Source organism: Cryptomeria japonica, chromosome 4 (assembly GCF_030272615.1).
Source record: "Cryptomeria japonica chromosome 4, Sugi_1.0, whole genome shotgun sequence".
Classification (NCBI taxonomy): Eukaryota; Viridiplantae; Streptophyta; class Pinopsida; order Cupressales; family Cupressaceae; genus Cryptomeria; species Cryptomeria japonica.
In genome coordinates, this window is record NC_081408.1 from 591,159,172 (window position 1) to 591,178,267 (window position 19,096).

At 37.6% G+C, this 19,096-nt stretch overlaps 1 protein-coding gene across 4 annotated transcripts in view; it reads right to left on the reverse strand.

Moving 5' to 3' along the window:
• The window catches only part of LOC131078635 (GTP 3',8-cyclase, mitochondrial), a 155,847-nt gene that overhangs the window by 20,963 nt on the left and 115,788 nt on the right, over positions 1-19,096 (reverse strand). For all 4 annotated transcript variants that reach the window (XM_058016403.2, XM_058016396.2, XM_058016395.2 and 1 more), the window contains one exon: positions 6,468-6,530. The gene's annotated coding sequence lies outside the window, so the exon portion shown is untranslated. The remainder of the gene's footprint in view (positions 1-6,467; positions 6,531-19,096) is intronic.

Here is a 19,096-nt window from a genome sequence, read left to right on the forward strand (position 1 = left end):
CATTTTTGTAATTAGAAAATAGAGAGCAATAAGAAATAGTTAGAAGTTTAGAGCTTTTGGAGAGAAGAAAGTATTTGTAGCAAGATTGAGCTTTGAAGAAGGAATTTCAAGCAATTGTTGTCTATTTTGGCTTTGAGATCAATAAAATATTGAAGTTATGGTGTTTTATTGCGATTCTTGTGGCTATCTTCATGGTTGTTTGTTTCTTGAATCATTCTCAGTCGAAGTAGTATTTAAGTTTGAAGGACTAAGTGTTGGGCTTGATCTTTGGTGAGATTCACATTCCAAACCAATAGCTTCTTACTGATTGTAGGAACGCCTTGTGTGGTCAACTGGAGAGATTTGAATTACTTAAACCTTCAATCGTCATTGAGCTTTGGATATGTGCCTTTGTGGTAGTGTCCATGATCCTTGATGAATTGAAAAATCATTTGTTACCTTAGAAGATCGCATCAATTTCAGTTGACTTGTTATTTCATGGCAATATTGAAATTGGTAGAATCTTGCCAAGTCTAGCCTACATTGGGTCATTCTTAGGATTAGATTAGAATTTACCCCTTGCAAACTCTACCTTTTGATCTTTTTGAGAACTTGTTAGTTTAGAGAAATCTTGTTCCTGCAGCTCGGATGACGTAAGGCCCCTTGATGAAACAGCATTCACAACGACCACTGGTGCTTATCCACACGTAGAGACCCTACATAAAAGAACATTGGAGTCACCCTGATTGATCCTTTTTTGCGACATCTTCAGCAATCAGAGGCTTTATTCAAGAGAGGATAAGGTACCCTTGGGTATTTTATTCTGTGTATGATTGTGTACAAAATACACGTCAACAGTCATACATATCCTACTAAGGATCAATATGGTCTCAAGGAACATCCACCCTTAATCTCCAAGAACACATACACAAATCATTTGCCGCATCATTCTGGAATACGAACAAGGTCTGTCAACAACACGGTAGCCAAACTAGTGAAACAAACATTATGTTCTGCTATACCAAGATTCCAGAAACAGTGGATATTGATAGAACATGTGTAGGCATACTCTCCATTCAAACCACTGGACACCACCCCTAAGTACTAGCAAATGCGAACCACTGCAGGTTACCAAAACAAGCGTATTGTCTAGGTAACAAAAGCCAACTTTCCAAAACAGACTTCCAAAACACTTCCATCAACTTGAATAGTTGCACCATGGTATTACGAACATGTCTCAACCAATTAGTCATATCAAATAATGGTACTACTGCAACTCAAAATGCTCTGACATGACAAGACAAGTAACAAAAATTCTCCAACCTTCCGAATGTAGCAAGAGTAAGCAACATGTCTGATACTCTACTAAAAACATTCATCCAACAATCTCCCTTAGAGATAACATCCTTTTGACATCAATAACAACATATGTCCAACAGTGAGTTTGTTTAGAATTTTGGTGGAAGACCTCGCCATATTGTACTTTATTTTTTTATATTATTTTCTTGTGGATTTATTTGTTTCTCATGGGCCAGAAATGGCCCCAAAAATGTCATTATTGAGAAATGACCACCATTATTCAAGAAACATTGACATTGGAAACTAATGTTTAGATTAAAATTCCATATAAAGCACATTTTGAAATACAACCCACCCATGCCAGTTCTATCTCTAGCTAAAAAGATTAACACAACGCATGTATGGAATTGGGCTTAAACATTAAATCCTCCTTAAGGCATTTGTTTTGTACCTTCACCATTCTTCAAAAAACTAAGTACAAAAACTATCATCACATCAAAATATTGCTCTTCTTTTACACCAATATCTAGCAAGTTATTGAAGTATGAATGAACAACCTTGTTATTATCCCCTTCACTCCTTACTCTAAAGTCTAAACCAATATGATAGATCTAGTAATAGAGAAATAGTACCCCTTCACCTTTCTACTCGAACAACTCCCCTATCTCATACATTATTACTTCTTTCACCTCCCATTTGCACCATTATTATTTTTCTCTTAACTTGTTCTTAACCAATATTTATGATTGTGTGCCTAATGAATGACTGCATTGTTTAAGAAATTAAGAATAATGGACTAATTTTCTATCACATTCTCTATACCGGACACATGACGATATGCAGTTCCTCCGGCAAGTGAAGACACAATTGGACCGAATATTCGGGAGCTTTGCCTAGAGATACAAGACGAGAAGGCACCGTACTATTCTAAAGGGGTTAATTAATTAGCCTGCTAGAATAGGGGGGCATTGGCTCAAGAAATCAAGATGTGGGAGTCGGAGGGCTAGAAGGGGGGCCCCACTCCACTCCCTGTCACTTATAATTGACTTCACTTTTCTATGCCAAGATAGAATGAAACTCAGCCCTGCTATTCTAAGGGGCAGTGGCGATCATTAACATAATGAAGTCCACATAGACGGGGCTTATCAAGCTTTCAGAAAAAGAATAGGCCAACTACTAGAACTCTACTATAGTCGTCGAGGCAAATCAACTACTATAGTTGAGGTGGGTGGTGTTGACGTGTTTTTATGACTATGTTGAACACAGAATAAAGTTGCCTAACGGTCACTTCACTCTCTCTTGATCAAAGTGCGATTGCATGCTAAGATTGCAAGAAGTTCAAACAATCGACTCCAAGGTTCCTTTATGCTACGGACGTGACTCAGTTGGCTGATGTGATTGCTGGTAATCCAAGGGGCCTTACGTTTGCATCATTCTTTCACTTCTTTGTTGTGGCTGAAACTCCATCATCGGATATGGCAATTCTGCGATGTTGTTGCTTCGAACGGACTAAAATGAACTGAAAATAAAGGGGAAAAGGATTTAGAAGGATCTAAATCTACTCCTAAGGGCAGTGATATCAATAGTTAATGCTTTGGTAGACAAATTTCAAATAAACCAAGCTCTGCTTCGCCAAGTTTAACTACAACTCCGCAAGAACCGGTGCAATCTTCTGAGGATGATGAAGGATTTTCATATTGAGAAGGTGCATTTGAATACCCAACACGGCGCAATCCAAACGACTATTTGCAATCGAACTTAGCACAAATTTGGGGGTTTAGGCTAACTTTACACTGCAACTTACAATCAGCAAGATGCAAAAAGTATGAACCATGGAAATTCATCAAACACCATTACATTCTCCATTGAAATCAAAGCACTTTATCTAACAGCTGAGAAAATAAAATTCTACTCTAAGTGAGGAAGGTGAAACCATGCAAGCTTTGAAAAAATAACTTAAGTGGACACCATCAGAGAACAATGTTTCACTGTTATTTTGTCAAAAACTTATTGCAACAATTTCATACAAGGCTCCCTCCTCAATTAGGGTTTCCCCTTTATATAGGCTTCATGCCTTGGCTAAATGCAAAACCCTAATTAGGGTTCCCCTAAAAGATTCTCCACTCAAGATGCAATAAGGTGGGGATCAACAATAAATACCCCATAAAGCCCATATATAATTAATTACAATCTTGGAAAAAATGGCACCCATAAAGCATTATTTAACCATTACATTCAAAAAGTGCCCACTATGCAATGAATGTACCCTCATGCAAAAATCGCCCATGATGCCATAAATGCACCATTATCTCCTGAACCTGATGGTTGCATGCAGAAGGAATCTGCCATAATGCCATAAATGTGACGGCTGCATGCAAAGAGATGCTTCATTAATTCAGCGTCCGTTGACTCGGCTGCCACTTGGCAAGAAAAACCCTGGAGAGAGAAAACTTCAAGAGGGAGAATCTCTGACTCTAGAAGTATTTTTTTTAAGTTTTTCAACTTTCCTTGCCCTAGAAGAGATTTTCAACAATTTTCCACCATCTCCTATTTTTTAAGAATTTTCCTAAAATTTAGGACCTGGATCCAAGAGAGAGTAATCTCTCACAAGTCCAAATCTGCAAAAATTTCCGGATTCCGACAAGATCTAGTGTCTAAAAATAGATTTTTCAAAATTTCTACTAAGGGGATTTCTGCATTTCCATTCTTCCTTTACCCTCGAAATTTTCCTGGAAATTTCCATCCTGGACTTATTTGGCGCCCTCCTGAGGAGTAGGGTGCAATTCTTCTCTAGGCGTGGAATTCACTCTGCCATGGAATTTCTTCGTTCCTTTGATTTTCTTTGACTTAGTCGTTTAATCATCTTTTCCTTGGCCGAGGCGTTTTCTTTTTTTTCTAATTGGAGGAGGAATTTTATCAAGTGTTCATTTTCCATGGAACCCCTGCTTTGGCACCCTTCATCATCTTTAGGCATTATTTCTTCATGAAGGAGGAATTCATCATTATTTGGCTTCTCCATGAGTCCTCTTCCCTAGCGCTCTTCCATCCTGCCTAGGCACAAATCTCTTTATGGCAAGGATTTTTACTTTTTTTATGCTTTCCATGGACACGCTTGTTTGGCGCCATTCACCTGGCATGGGCGCAATTTCTTTATGAGGGAGAAATTCACTATTTTCAATGAATTCCATGGCTCCTTCTATTTGGCGCCTTGTGTACTCCTTGGGCACGATTTTTACTAAGGCAAGGAAATCTTGATTTTCCACGTTCTCCATGACCTCCTGACTTTGGCGCCCTTCCAACTCCTAGGGCGAAATTTTGTACTGAAGGAGGAATTTCACACTATGGAGTTCTTCCTTGACTACCTTGTTTTTGCGCCTTATGACCTTCTTGAGCAGATTTTTGCATAGGTGGAGGAATTCATACCCTTTTCAATTCTTCCCTAACCACTCCACTTTGGCGCGCTTCCATGCCTTATGGCGGAATTTTCACCTGAGGAAGGAATTCATTGTTTTGTCCACTTTCCTTGAGCATGCCATTTTGGCGCCCTCTTGAGGAGTAGGGCAGATTTTTCCATGTGTGGAGGAATTCATCAACTTGGACCTTTTCCATGCATCCTTCATTTTGGCGTCCATTCAACTCTTAGGGTGGATTTTTGCCTTAGTCTTGGAATTTTGCACTTTTCCATTTCTCCATGGGGATGTGAGTTTGGTGCCCTTCTTTGGTGTAGGGCGCAATTTTGCATTAGAGAAGGAATTTCATTACATTTTGAATTCTCCATGACCCCTCAGTTTTGACGCCTTCTTCCTAATTTGGGTACTACATTGCCTGAGGGAAGGAAATTCATCTTTCTTCCTTCCTTGATGCCAGACTCCTTCATTTGGATGTCAAATTGACTTACTGGAGGATTTTATGTTGCTTTCCATACTTGGATGATTTTTGGAGCTTTCCACTTTAGGACTTGATGCCAACACTTAACCATTTTTGACTGATTTTGTCTGCTTTCCAACTTTTGAGAATTAGTAGTCGTGGATGTTTGATCTTCATCACCTTGCCTGAATGGTCCTACCTGAAATAAACTTCCAAAAATAGAAACTTTTCAAAACGTCAGTGTTAAACCCCTAAAACAAGACACAGAATGACTTACTATAAATAGAAACTTACTAAGAATAGAAATTACTAAAAATAGTAAGTTTGATTTTTGGCCAAATGAAGACATTCTGGGACACAGTAAAATCCCTAAAAAATAGGAACTTTCTAAATATAGAAAGTTGCTCCAATTTCGCTCAAATTTTATTGGGAGGTTCCTCGAAGGGTCCCGATTCCAGTTCTGCATTCAATTTTTCAAAAACCCTAACAGAAACCCCTAAAATCTAGGATTAAAGGCAAAAACCCCAAAATTGACAAAATGAGCCCTAGACTTCACCAAATTCACTCAAACGAAAAGCAGACTTAAACAAATTTGACCCCCGAACACTCACAAAGCAAAGAGACTGACGAAACTGCCACCAAAAGACCCCAAAAACCAAAACAAAAGACCGAGAGGGCCTAAAAAGTAGGGGGTCCCCATTTGCAATGGGGCGATGTGTGAAAAGGTCACAACAGGTGGGAGGCCCCTACTACCCACCCATCCCCAGGTAGGCACGTTACATATAGAATCTGGAAACGACTATAACTCCCACCCACCCACGTTATGTATAGAATACCAAGATTGCCCTTTCTACTATATATTGTTTGGCAACTAATTCATAGGACTATGGAAGCACCCCTGTTATCTTCCTTCGCTTTTCCTAATGATGTTACCATTCAAATATGAGATGTTTGTTGGCAACCTGTCAGTTTGCAAGAAAGCACTTCTAAAATAGATTGTGTAGTTTTGAGTCGTGATTTGGCAACCATCTTCCCCAAAGGTAATAGTGTGAACATGCAAAGGAAAATGCAAGGACCTCTAAAGGTGCAATAAAATATTTTCATTTTTTAATTGCAAAGGAGATAATGACATTATTCATCACAATATTAACAAAACAACAGCAAATATTTTCTTTCAAATATATAATACTACAGTTAGTTGCAGCCCAATTTGAAAATATATAAGCTTATTCAAGCCAGATAATCCGTCCTCTTTGTCATATCCCATTCATACTAGTAAATCCTGAGAATGAAAATAACTAAAATGAGATTTCAACATTTACCTTGGAGGTACCACAAACACCTGTTCCCATGCAGCTATAGCTTACACCATGAAACAATGATCCCTGAAACAGACGACACATATACAATATTTATGAGCCACTAAAGTAGTTGCAAACAAAAATAGTGGAAATTAGCATTTCAAATATATTTGAGAACTCACAAACAAATGAATCAATTCAAAATTGTGTTGAAAATCAGATAATCATGTTTGTGTAAACCTGAAAACATGAGATACAAAACATTTTGCATTATGTACTAATTGATCTATATGACTAGACACTTGGGGAACCACAAGTGAATTAAATGAGGAGGTAAGTCCATCAAGGTTGAATAAGATTTTGTTCCATGATTTAGTTCCATGCAGGATAATGCACTATCAAGACAAAAACAGAAAGATATTGAAGGGGAAAACAGTTATATTCATTGTCTAGAATGTAATGATCCTAAATGTCAACGCAACTTTAAGGTTTTTGTTTCTTTGCTTTGACTTTTGACTCATTTGTATCATATTTTTAGCTTTATAATTCTACTAACCATGGTTCTAAGTGTTCTATTAGGCTCATTTTAGGTTTTCTTTTTCTTTTTCTTTTTTGTACAAATCTAATTATTGGGTAGCTATGTCATAGGGCACTCAATACAACCCTAAGTATAAGATCATTTATGAATACACTCAACTTATGACATTCAAGCCATATTTGGGCAATATTGTGCCCATAATCATTCCAAGTATGAAAATTTGAATATCTAGGAAGGGGGGGCACATATCTAGTTACTCCATACAAATGTCTTTAAATGACCAAAGTAGGTCAATGGGACTAAACACTACAATTAATACTATCAATCTCGGTGGATTCTCCAAATGCAATTTCAAAAACATACTAACAAGTCCATTCTCATAATTTACAGCAGTGTTACAAGACAGAGACTCCGCTGAAACATGGCAAGTTGATTTTTTACCCAGGCTTGGACAACACTCAAACTTGGCCGAAATTTTGCAAAGACTTAGGAAATTGAAAAAACATCAAATATAGGGATTTTTAAGGATTTACAACTTGTATCATACACCAAGCTTGAAAAACTTGCATGAGACTCATGGAAATTGCAAGTACTTGCAGGTCATTTGTCCCCACGAGTCTGTAATGTCCCCTTCCTGGGTGATAGGTAGTAGAGCAAGGATTGACCTATCATCAAGTTCTCGTAGGCCACTGGAGTGGAGAGGGGACCCAACCGAGGGTTGTGGAGCTCGGCAGGGAGCTTTACGGGCCTATCAAATTGGAGTTTTGGGATTAAATCCATGATTAAAATTGAAATATTAAAGTTGGCCTTAAGGGAATAGAAAAAAGTTAATAGTAATAGAGAAACATAAGAGGAATAGTGAAAAATGCCCCCCATCCTAGTAACTTAAGTTGTTTTTAAAAGGGGACCAGGTTCACAATGAGAAATTACACCCTCAAGGATATTTTATGATTTTAAGGACAAATAGTAACCCCAAAATAGATAAAAAGACATTTTGCCTATCATTTGGATTCAATTTTTATGCCTCTATTTTCAGATCAGTGGCTTGCATGAGGATTTCAGCAGCTTGGGACTTCCAGGAATGCCAACTTCTTGAAGAATTGGGGGAGTTGGACTAAAACCCATCTCTCCGGGTGACAGTTTCCATCAGTTTTCAGCTTCACTGTGCTTGTGGCAGCATTCTTTGGGGATTCTTGAGTAGTTCTATCAGTTTGAAGGCAGGTTTTCTACAATTAGTTGTAGGGCAAACCTTCTAGAGGTCATTACCATCTATTTCCAACTCAATTCTAGCTAGCCACTCCATTTTGGGAAGAAGGGCATCAAACCCTAGGGTGTAATTAGGGTTCTGGCAATTATTGGAGCTAATTTCTATATTTCTATTGGCTGGAAATTTATATCAACTTATGGGATCATGATTATGGAATGTACATTGCTCTTTTAGGCAAAAGAAAGTTTCTTGATTGCCTTCTTATGTGTTATTGCATTATGCTAGTTAATATCAGCAATTTCTTTCAAATAATATTCAAGAATCTTGCTTAAAACATCAAAAACCAGTCAAACACAAAAAAACCAGTCAAACCCCTTCCAACTATACGCTGGCCAGAGATTTATCAGCAACAAACATTTGCACATAACTTTACATTTTGGTTCAGTTTTGGGAAAAACTGGATTGGGGATCTTTCAGTGGTATCAGAGCCATGATCTTGCCAGCCTGTTGGGTAAAGATCAGTTGTTTTCACTTCAGTTTGGTTTCAGTTGTGATTGTGGACAGCGAAATGGGAACTAGGGGAAAGTTGCCTAGTAGCGAACAAATGTTGAGGGGCCGTCACCATTCACAGCAAAAGATAATTCGTAAATTGCAACATGTTGAAGATTTCCTTTCAAGGAAAATTAGGCACACTAATGGTTCATCTCCATCTACAAGAACAGCTAAGAGTCCTCGTGCCTTGCCAACAAATAAAGCAATTATGGCCAACTATGACTAGTATCGCTCTCTTCCTCAAAAGATACAAGACACGCTTTCTTTCACACAATTCTTGGGTATACCAAATGAGGATGAAGATGACTTGATGTTTTCATGTTCATATCAGCAGCGGAAAAGGAAAGAAATTTCAAAAGATAGTGAAGAAGCCATTGGGGAAAGTGAAGAGTTTAATGTACAAGAACAAGGAAAGGAAGAAGAATCACTTGTTTGTAGTTTGCAGCCTACAAGTGATCACAATGAATTCAAAAATCAGTCATCATGTGGGAGTCCTAAAGAAGAAATAACTTTGGATCATATGGAGAAACATAGCACACCATTGAGTCAGCATGTTGATCACAAAGTGGAAGAGATTACAATCTTGGACCAACCCATTAGAGGTGTTGAAAACATGACTCCAAAGTTTGACACCTATTCTGATTTTGCAACAGCAGTTCTAATTGTGTAGCATCATCCATTTCCCATGAAGGTAATGATGTTGTTGAGTCATCCTATGATGGTACTCAAGTTGATAGTGCTACACATGAGATATATATTGTCGATTTAAACCACAAAGGGCCTGATTTTGTTCACCATACTATGGAAGATGTTAAAATGACACAAGGGTTGTGTGATGGGTGGTCACTAAGAGCTAAGAAGTCCAAGTTGCATGCTGCCCAAGCAAGACAACACTTGCAAGAGGTCAACGAAAGATGCAATCAGCTGGATAATGTAAGAAGACAAAGAGTCATACACTAGGTCCTTATTTCTTCCAAGGGAAGAATGGGTAGATGATGAGCATACAAAAGAAGAACTTCTTGAGGCAAGTCCACAAGAAGAGCATGTTGAGTTGTGTGAAGAAGTAGGGAGGTACGATTTAGGAAATTCAGTTTGGACTAGTTTGCATCATAAAGTTTATGACTTTCCTCATTTAGAGAGCCCTTTGAAGGCTCAAAACAATGATGATATTAGATACACCCTCAATGGACCAGCCACAAGTGATATATCCATTTGTGTGGAATGGAACATAATTGATTTCATTTCGGTTACTCATGCATCATCTTCAATGGAAGGACAATGGTTAAGATCATATGAAGCATTTTGTTTTAAAAAGATGAACAAAGAGACTAAGAGGTTGTTTACTAAGAAGATCTTGCATTTTGATAATGTTTGGTTTGTTGTGCATACTACACCTTGGAATTTGCTAGTAATGGATAACATATCAGTCATGGAGGTGATGGTATGGATTAGAAGATGGGACAGCAATCTTTTGACATCACATGAGCATGAATCCAAGCTAGATGGTGGTGACAAGAAATGTAGCATGGTAGACATTCATGAGAGAATAAATGAGCATGAAGCAATAGTGAGAACTTCTACTTGCCAACAGCCTAATTTTATAACAGCAGTTAGAGAAGAACATAACTCAATTTGTATGTTGATGCCTCACCTTTATGATGTTGACACTTTGATTGAGCATAAGGATGTCATAGTTTCAAGACTTGATATGCTACAAGATTGGTGTGCCAAGACTATGCAAGTGAGCTCATGCATTGAAGTTTCCCAAGGTAATGAAAGAAAGGGCACAATCAATCCTAAATCTCTGATTAAGGACAGCAGCGTTATACTCTTTCCTTTACATGAATTTGCAGCTCCTATTCATGGAGTAATTAGTGAAATTGAGTTTTCAAATGTTGGCATACATGATGCATTGGCTAAGCATGGCTATTTTATGATGCTTCTATTGAGAGGATTGAATTTGTTTATTTTAGAACAGTAATAAATCAATGCAAAGAAGTTCGTGACATACACAATTCAATACATAATGAGAAGCAAGACTTCTCTGATTCTAAGTTTATAGTTGATGTTGACAATGATATGAATGAGCATAGTGATTTTATGGGTGTTAATCATAGTGGATCAGCCACTCATGAATTACTTTTGGGTGTTAAGGAAGACATCTACATTGCAAATTTAATGTTGGCACCTAATTCTTATGACTGTACAACTTCTTATTGGTTGGCATTAGAGCCAAATGACATGGGTTATTTAGTGACAAGTGGTTGTACTACATGGCTGTTCACTATATTTACAGAATTGTTTGTATCTACATCAGTTTATGGGTTGGATTGGAGTGTGTGGAGATGGGTTTCTTTCTTATGCATGGGTATATGGACATCATTGACGTCACTTTAGTAGTTGTTGGTCTAATTTATAACAGCAGCCTTGAGGTGATAAATTTGACAGCTCATGAGGGGAGTTTCCAGTATGTCACACACCTTTGGACGCAGGCTATGAAAGCAAACTTGGAAGGTACAAAATAAAGGTGGGTCTCATGTTGATGATTAACCATCTCCCATTTTTACACGGTTTCCATTCATCTTGTTATGCAAGACCATGTGATAAGAATTAAAAAACCCCATTGCATGCAAGGTTCGACATTGTGCCTTTGTTTCGAATATCATTCCTTGATTACACTTGGAAGGCATATTTGGTTAGGGAAGAAGACAACATGGATCTTGAGCTTACCCATGGAGGTAAACAAATTGTGTTGAAGGTTACCAATAATGATAACCCAAAAATTGTGGCAGCCAAGTGTATGCAAGCATACTTTGACGACGATAATACCAATTGTGGCAGCCAAGTGTATTGCAAGCATACTTGACAGCAACATATCCCCTTATACTCATGACCTGGCGACCTTGGTACATGGTGCTAGTGGCGATATAATATCTTCATGTGACGATACTTCATTCTTGGCAATGGGACTCCATATAGGTATACATTCAGAAAATTCACTGGTAGCAAAGGAATTGCATCATCATTGGTAACTTTAGTGGGAACATCTTTAAAACCAGCCCTTGATGTAGCCAATATGCTTGATGACTCTAAAGGTATGAATACAACGGAACAATTCAGTCCTCATTCTCTGACTTATAACAGCAGTGATTCATCCTCCCCTTTTTATGATGTTGGTGCTTCTAATCATTGGGAAATGAGTCATGATAATTCTATTATGGTGGGTACACATGACGCATGCTCTGGCCATGATAAGTCATGTGGTATATCTCATTTTAGGACTGAGTTTAGACATTTTGGAGCAGCTGATATAGCTCAGTCCCAAATGATGAATGATCATTGACTAGAAAGGGCAAGGCAAGCCAAGTTATTGGCTCACCAAGCCAAGATCAATCTTCAACATGTTCATGATGTCCATCATTCATTTGATGATGTGAGACATGAGTTGCTTAATTCAGAAATTCCAGTTGAGGTATTTGATCATTCTCATGATGGTGATAGTGGTTTGATTGATGACTCTCTTAGTGGGCCAGCCACCCAAGAGTTGTTTTTAATGAGCATTGATGGCACACATATTTTCTTTATGGGGTTGTCTCATAATTTTTTTGATATGGCAGCGATATCCTTGTCGATTGGTGACTTCATGTCACTTGATTTTTTATTGACTAGTGGCTGTCCTAGTTGGAATCATATAGCACTTCCTGATTTTACATTGACTACATCAGCGATTCAGTCTAGGAATGTTGAGGGGTATTTCTTTTGGATATTCTTTGATTGCCATCGGTTTGATGACATGCTTGATATCATCTATGTTGCTGATCAGAGTTATGGCAGCGAGGGTTGGTGGCCATTTGTGTTGGTTATTTGGCATATGATAGTTCATCCTCACATTGTCTTGATGTCCTACATGCATGGATGGTTACTTCAGGGTGATTGGTTGACAAACTTCTTCTTCATCGCTTACAACAGGTTCTACATTTTGATATGGGATCCGGGTATTGATTGGTTGTCTGCATGGATTCCACGTTGTTGCTTCATAGATTGTGGTGTACGGTATTTTTTTCGGAGTGGAGCAGCAGGGTTGCTTGGTGTTTGCTTGAGGGCAAGCAATCTCAGGAAGGGAAGATTGTAATGTCCCCTTCCTAGGTGATAGGTAGTGAAGCAGGGATTGACCTATCATCGGGTTCCTATAGGCCAGTGGAGTGGAGAGGGGACCCAACCGAGGGTTGTGGAGCTCAGCAGGGAGCTTTATGGGCTTATCAAATTGGAGTTCTGGGGTTGAATCCATGATTAAAATTGAAATATTAAAGTTGGCCTTAAGGGAATAGTAAAAAGTGAATAGTAACAGAAAAACATAAGAGGAATAGTGAAAAGTGCCCCCCATCCTAGTAACTTAAGTGTTTTTAAAAGGGGGCCAAGTTCACAATGAGAAATTAGATCCTCAAGGATATTTTATGATTTTAAGGCCAAATAGTAACCCCAAAATAGATAAAAAGACATTTTACCTATCATTTGGATTCAATTCTTATGCCTCTATTTTCAGATCAGCAGCTTGCATGAGGGTTTCAGCAGATTGGGAATTCCGGGAACGCCAACTTTTGGAAGAATTGGGGAATTTGGACGAAAACCCATCTCTCTGGGTGACAGTTTCCATCAATTTTCAGCTTCAATGTGCTTGTGGCAGCCTTCTTTGGGGATTTTTGAGCAGTTCTATCAGTTTGAGGGCAGGTTTTCTACAATTAGTTGCAGGGCAGACCTTCTAGAGGTCATTACCATCTATTTCCAGCTCAATTCCAGCTAGCCGCTCCATTTTGGGAAGAAGGGCATCAAACCCTAGGGTGTAATTAGGGTTCTAGCAATTATTGGAGCTAATTTCTATATTTCTATTGGCTGGAAATTTATATCAAACTTATGGGATCATGATTATGGTATGAACATTGCTCTTTTAAGCAAAAGAAAGTTTCTTGATTGCCTTCTTATGTGTTATTGCATTATGCTAGTTAAGATCAGCAATTTCTTTCATATAATATTCAAGAATCTTTCTTAAAACATCAAAAACCAATCAAACACAAGAAAAACCCGTCAAACCCCTTCCAAATATATGCTGGCCAAAGATTTATAAGCAACAAACATTTGCACATAAATTCAAATTTTGGTTCAGTTTTGGGAAAAATTGGATTTGGGGATCTTTCAAAGTCACTCGAACAAACAAATACTCGCAGATGATTTTCTGAGATACTTGCAGTGAGTTTTGGCCCTAAAAATTGCGAAAAAACCCAATAAACTCGTTTGACATGCAAATAAAAGAATACGCATTTTTAAGTTAGGGATTCTATTGTTTTTTCAACCTTTTTCAACATAATGACGGGAAAGAAAAGCAAAATGAATAGGGGCACGGGGCACCTAAGCATAGAAATAGGTCGCAGTTCAGGAGAAAGAGGTCGTGAGGAGAAACTTAGCAAGGTGTGTGCGATTGAACAAGTTTTCTATTTCACATTCATCATAAAAACTAAATATTTTTAAGTTTAAAGTTTAAGTTCAATAGCTTCAAAAGTTCAAAGTACATGAATGATGAAACCAAATATTTCAAAACAAAATTTTCCCTTTAATTTTCTTTGCAATGCATATGGACTGAGAGCTACTTAGAAATAACAAATGCAAAAATAAACAATTTATCTCTTCCTAATAAGCAGAAGAAAACCAAGCATATGCTAATGCAGTTAAAACTTATAAATGCATTTGCTCATCCCTGTAAAAAGTGTTGGAGAAAAATCTTCAGTGATATCAAAGCAAAAATATGAAGTGTGAAAAAAAAAATAGTTCTGAAATAATGCTGAATTGAAAGAATTTACAAGATACAATTAAAATTTGAAGTTTTAATTTTTTAAACAATATATGCTAAAAGACATATTTATTTCTGATTCTGTAAGTGTACACTGTAAACTGTGAAGTGTAACTATAAACAGTAAAACTGTGAACAAATATATGTTAAAAAATATAATCCAACTGTTAACATATCAGTTAATAAATATTATTCATAGTAATAAATGTAATCTATAAATATCAATAAATGATAAACATTTTTATCTGCCAATCAAATCAACTAAATGATCAGCCAATTTAGGATACATTTCTAAACAGATTAGATCTGAAAGTGAGAAGAACATGAAGTAGAGCGAGATTAAGCTTACTTTGAAGACTCTTCTATAGACTTGTAGTTAATTTGTAAAGACTAAAGAGTACTAAGTTTTTATGTTCTCTCCTTTGTTAGGTTTCCTCTTTTGCAAATAGAGCTGGTGGTAGAAAGAGGGACCCTTATTGGAAATATGGGACACCAAGTGCAATGCGAGAAAAGGTTATTTGTAACCATTGCACTAAGACTATGACTGGTGACATAAATCAGCTCAATTATCCCCTTGCAAAGATTAGGTGCCAAGATATTATAACATGTGACAAATGTCCTAAATAGGCTACAAGGGATGCGATAGCAATGCTTGCAGCATGTGACCAAAAGAAGGCAGAAAAAAAGAGAATAATAGAGGCAATGGTAGCCCCAATAGCAGATTTGAGTTATACAGGGTCACATGCAGATGTGGGGGCCTCTTCTTCCCTTGGGCCACAGATACAAGGATCAGGAAGTGTGGGCAACCATATGGCTAACTTTTTTGTTCCACATAACATTCCTAGTGTGCAACTTGGATTGCAAGGCACTGCATGGAACAAAGAATTGCAACATGAGGCAAAGTTGGCATGTGCTAGACTTTGGTACTACAATAATATTTTGTTCAATATTGCTTCTAGTCCATATTGGGAGCAATTGGTCACTGCATCGATCGTGGCAAGTAAAGGGTTCAAGGCCCCAAGTCATTATGAGTTGAGTGGGCCATCATTGCAGGATGAGTTCCAAAACACTCACCGACTAGTGGAAAGCCAAAGGAGAATTTGGCAAAAGATATAATGGGTGGACAAATGGCATGAATAGGACACTCATCAACTTTCTAGTTGTTTCAAGGGGGCAGTTAGTATTTTTAAAATCAGCTGATGCCTCCAATGAAATGAAAAATGTATAGACCTTGTGCAACATGTTGAATGAGGTGGTCATGTAAGTAGGAGTGCAAAATGTCATCCAGATTGTGAATGATAATGCAGCTACATATGTGGCAGCTAGCAAACTTGTAATGGATAAGCATTCGACATTATTTTGGAGCCCTTGTGCTGCAAATTGTCTTGAATTGCTCCTTGAGGACATAGGGAAACTAAGCTAGGTGAAGAATTTGGTTGAACATGGAAGGAATATCAGAAAATACATCTACAACCACACATGGATTCTGATCTTATGAGAGAGCACACTGATGGTAAGGATATCATGTGATCAGGGGTCACATGCTTTGCTACTAATTTCCTCACTGTGCAAAGCATACTAGCTACATTACCCAACCTAAAGCAAATGTTTGTGAGTGAAAGATGGTTGGAGAGTCCTTATTCTAGGAAACCTAAAGCAAAGAAGGTCGTGAAGGCCATTTTTGATAACAGATTTTCGAAGATAATGGAGGATATCATCAATGTAAGTTTTCAAACGATTGATGATTTATTATTCAATTTTCTAATACTACAATCAAAGTTGCAAGACTTGTAGAAAATTTGTGAGTCATGAAAAACTCGCGATTTTTTTTGCATGGCAAGTTTTTCTATCAACTACTCGCAAAGTTTTTGGTGAGTTTTGCCAAAATCTCAACGAATCCGCAACAAAAACTCAGTCATCTAAAAATATAACGCCCAGGGGCATCAAAAAGGTCATTTCATTTGTTTTTTTATTCTCTTTGCTCCTTTGGCCAAGAAAAACCCTTCAAACATGTTTGTAGCCTAGTTGCAACTATTTTGCACCAACGATTGGAGATTTGAAGAGGATTTTGGGTGAATTTGAAGAGCAAATTGGATTCCCAAGTAGGTTTTCTGATTTTCTATTTCTTTTATTCTTTTAACATTTTGCTTTGTTTTGCTACTTCTAGGTTTAAGAAACAACATCAATGCCATTTGGTAAGTACTCTAAATCAGATTTAGATTGCAAAGAACAAGATTTTCCACCACCTTTTGACTATTTTTTTCTGATTTTTTCAAATTTTCCACAATTTTTCAAACCCTACCAATTTTTTTTAGTTTAAATCCTTTTTTTTTTAAGAAAATGTTAAGAATCTTAGATTACATTAAATTTTCACTGATTTCAAATTTTCAACTAATCTATAATCATTTAATTTTAAATTTATTTAGTTTGTTAGTTTTTTATTAAATATTAACTTGTGCTTTCACTTTGTATGTGTAGGTTTATATATAATTGCAAATAGAGAAGGTTCATCTAGTTCAACTTCAGGGATGGAGCCTCCACCATCATTTGTAGGCACTAGTCCTAAATGAGCTAGAGACACTGCTTGGAAGTATGCTTCTCAAGGACCGGAACCTAGTTCAGTTTTTAGCATAAAATGTGAGAATATTTCAAGGTGGCATAAACCACCTCAAATACCACCTTGCAGGCATCATGATCCTAGGGGTTTGTCCTAAGACCACTGAGGAAATCAAAAGAGAAATTAATGCCATACTTGCAGCCGCCGAAGAAAAAGAAAAAAAATTGTAAAAGGAGAGGTCAAAGTTATCCATGCAAGCAGCCATAGTTACTTCTCAAGGTGTGCCACTTGACCTTGAGGCCAGTGAAGAAGCACTTCAAAGAGTAGTGGGCTCTCTTTGTGGCCCATGTATCTGCAAATCCACCACCACCACAAGCACCACTTCAGCTTCTTCTAGAAGAGCATCAGCACAACCACCAACATCATCTCCTATACATAATTATTTTGTGCCCAAAAACACACCTAGAGCACAACCATCATTAGAGGCAAGTGAGTGGAATAGAGAGGCACAGGAGCATGCATTGCATGTTCTGATTTTTGGCACTCAAATAGCATCCCTTTCAATGTAACAAATAATCCTTATTGGCATAATTTGGTTACCGCATAGACAGTTGTATTGATGTGTTTTTTACGCACATGCGAACACAAAATAAAATACCCAAGAGTATCTTATCCTCTCTTGAACAATATCTCTCAAATGCTGAAGATTAGCTTAAGGATCATTTGAGAAGACTCCAAGGTTCATGAATGTAGGGTCACTACGTGTGGATAAGCTCATTGGTTTGATGTGATTATGCTGGAATCACAAGGGGACTTACGTTCGAATGCCTGAATGCTTGATTTGCTGGAACTCGATCATCTGATGTTGCAATATGGTGATGCTCTTTATCCTAAACTAGCTTGAATTGAGAAAAAGGGCAAAAGGAAAGGGTTGAGAGAGTCTATTCTAGAACCTAGAATGTAAGAATATGGATGAATGACTATATGGAACCCTACCGAGTGAGGTCTCACCATCAACTTGAACAATTTGACACAAGCTCAGTGCAATATTCTACGGGGATTCCAAAGATGTTCGAATCAATACCATCAAACATCGATCACCATTCAAGTTAATGCGTAAGCAATGAGTGTAGAATGATTCGAAGTTCTCATATCATTCCAGTTGACCACACAAGGCGCACTTACAATTAGCAAGAGGCTAGTGGTATAGACTAAACGGATTCCAAACAAATACATTCAACAACTTCTTCCATTCAATCTAATCAACATGAAAATAAATTGACAAGTAGAACCATGAGGCTTGTTGAAATAACAAATTTCACCATAACTTCAAAGAAAAGAGTATCTCATTTACAAGTCATACCAACAATTCTTCCCTCTCCTAATCTACTTCTATTTTATCCTCTATTCTATTCTTATTCACTATTAACCCTTACAAATGAAGAGCTTGATCTTTTATAGAGAGCTCATTTACAATGAATGGCCAGGATTGATTCTCCATCAATGGCCAAGATTTTACAATGAAACCCTAACTAGGGTTTGTTACAACAAACTCTCCTTAGCCTATGAGAAAATTACATTTAATGAGCGTGGACCAATAGATTCAAGGATAGGTACATCGGAGTTTGTGCATTCATATATGAACTTGATTCATTGAACTTAGACGCACTGATGTGGACCTCTTTGATTGGTGGAGTAGCGACTGGGATGCCACCTCAATCTTGTACTTTGTAGACTTGATTTGATTCATCACCATGAAGGGATGTTGAGAGGTATCTCTGGATACTCAACATTATTCAGTTGCTCGATGTGATGATTGATGAGAAGCGGACTTTGATTAACTCTTCTGAAACTATCTGCTTCTTTGATCATGTTTGATATTGTGTGATGACCTTGGTTGAGTTTCTCTTGCTCATGATGTACTTGGAGTGGATGATGCACTTGGTTGAATGTA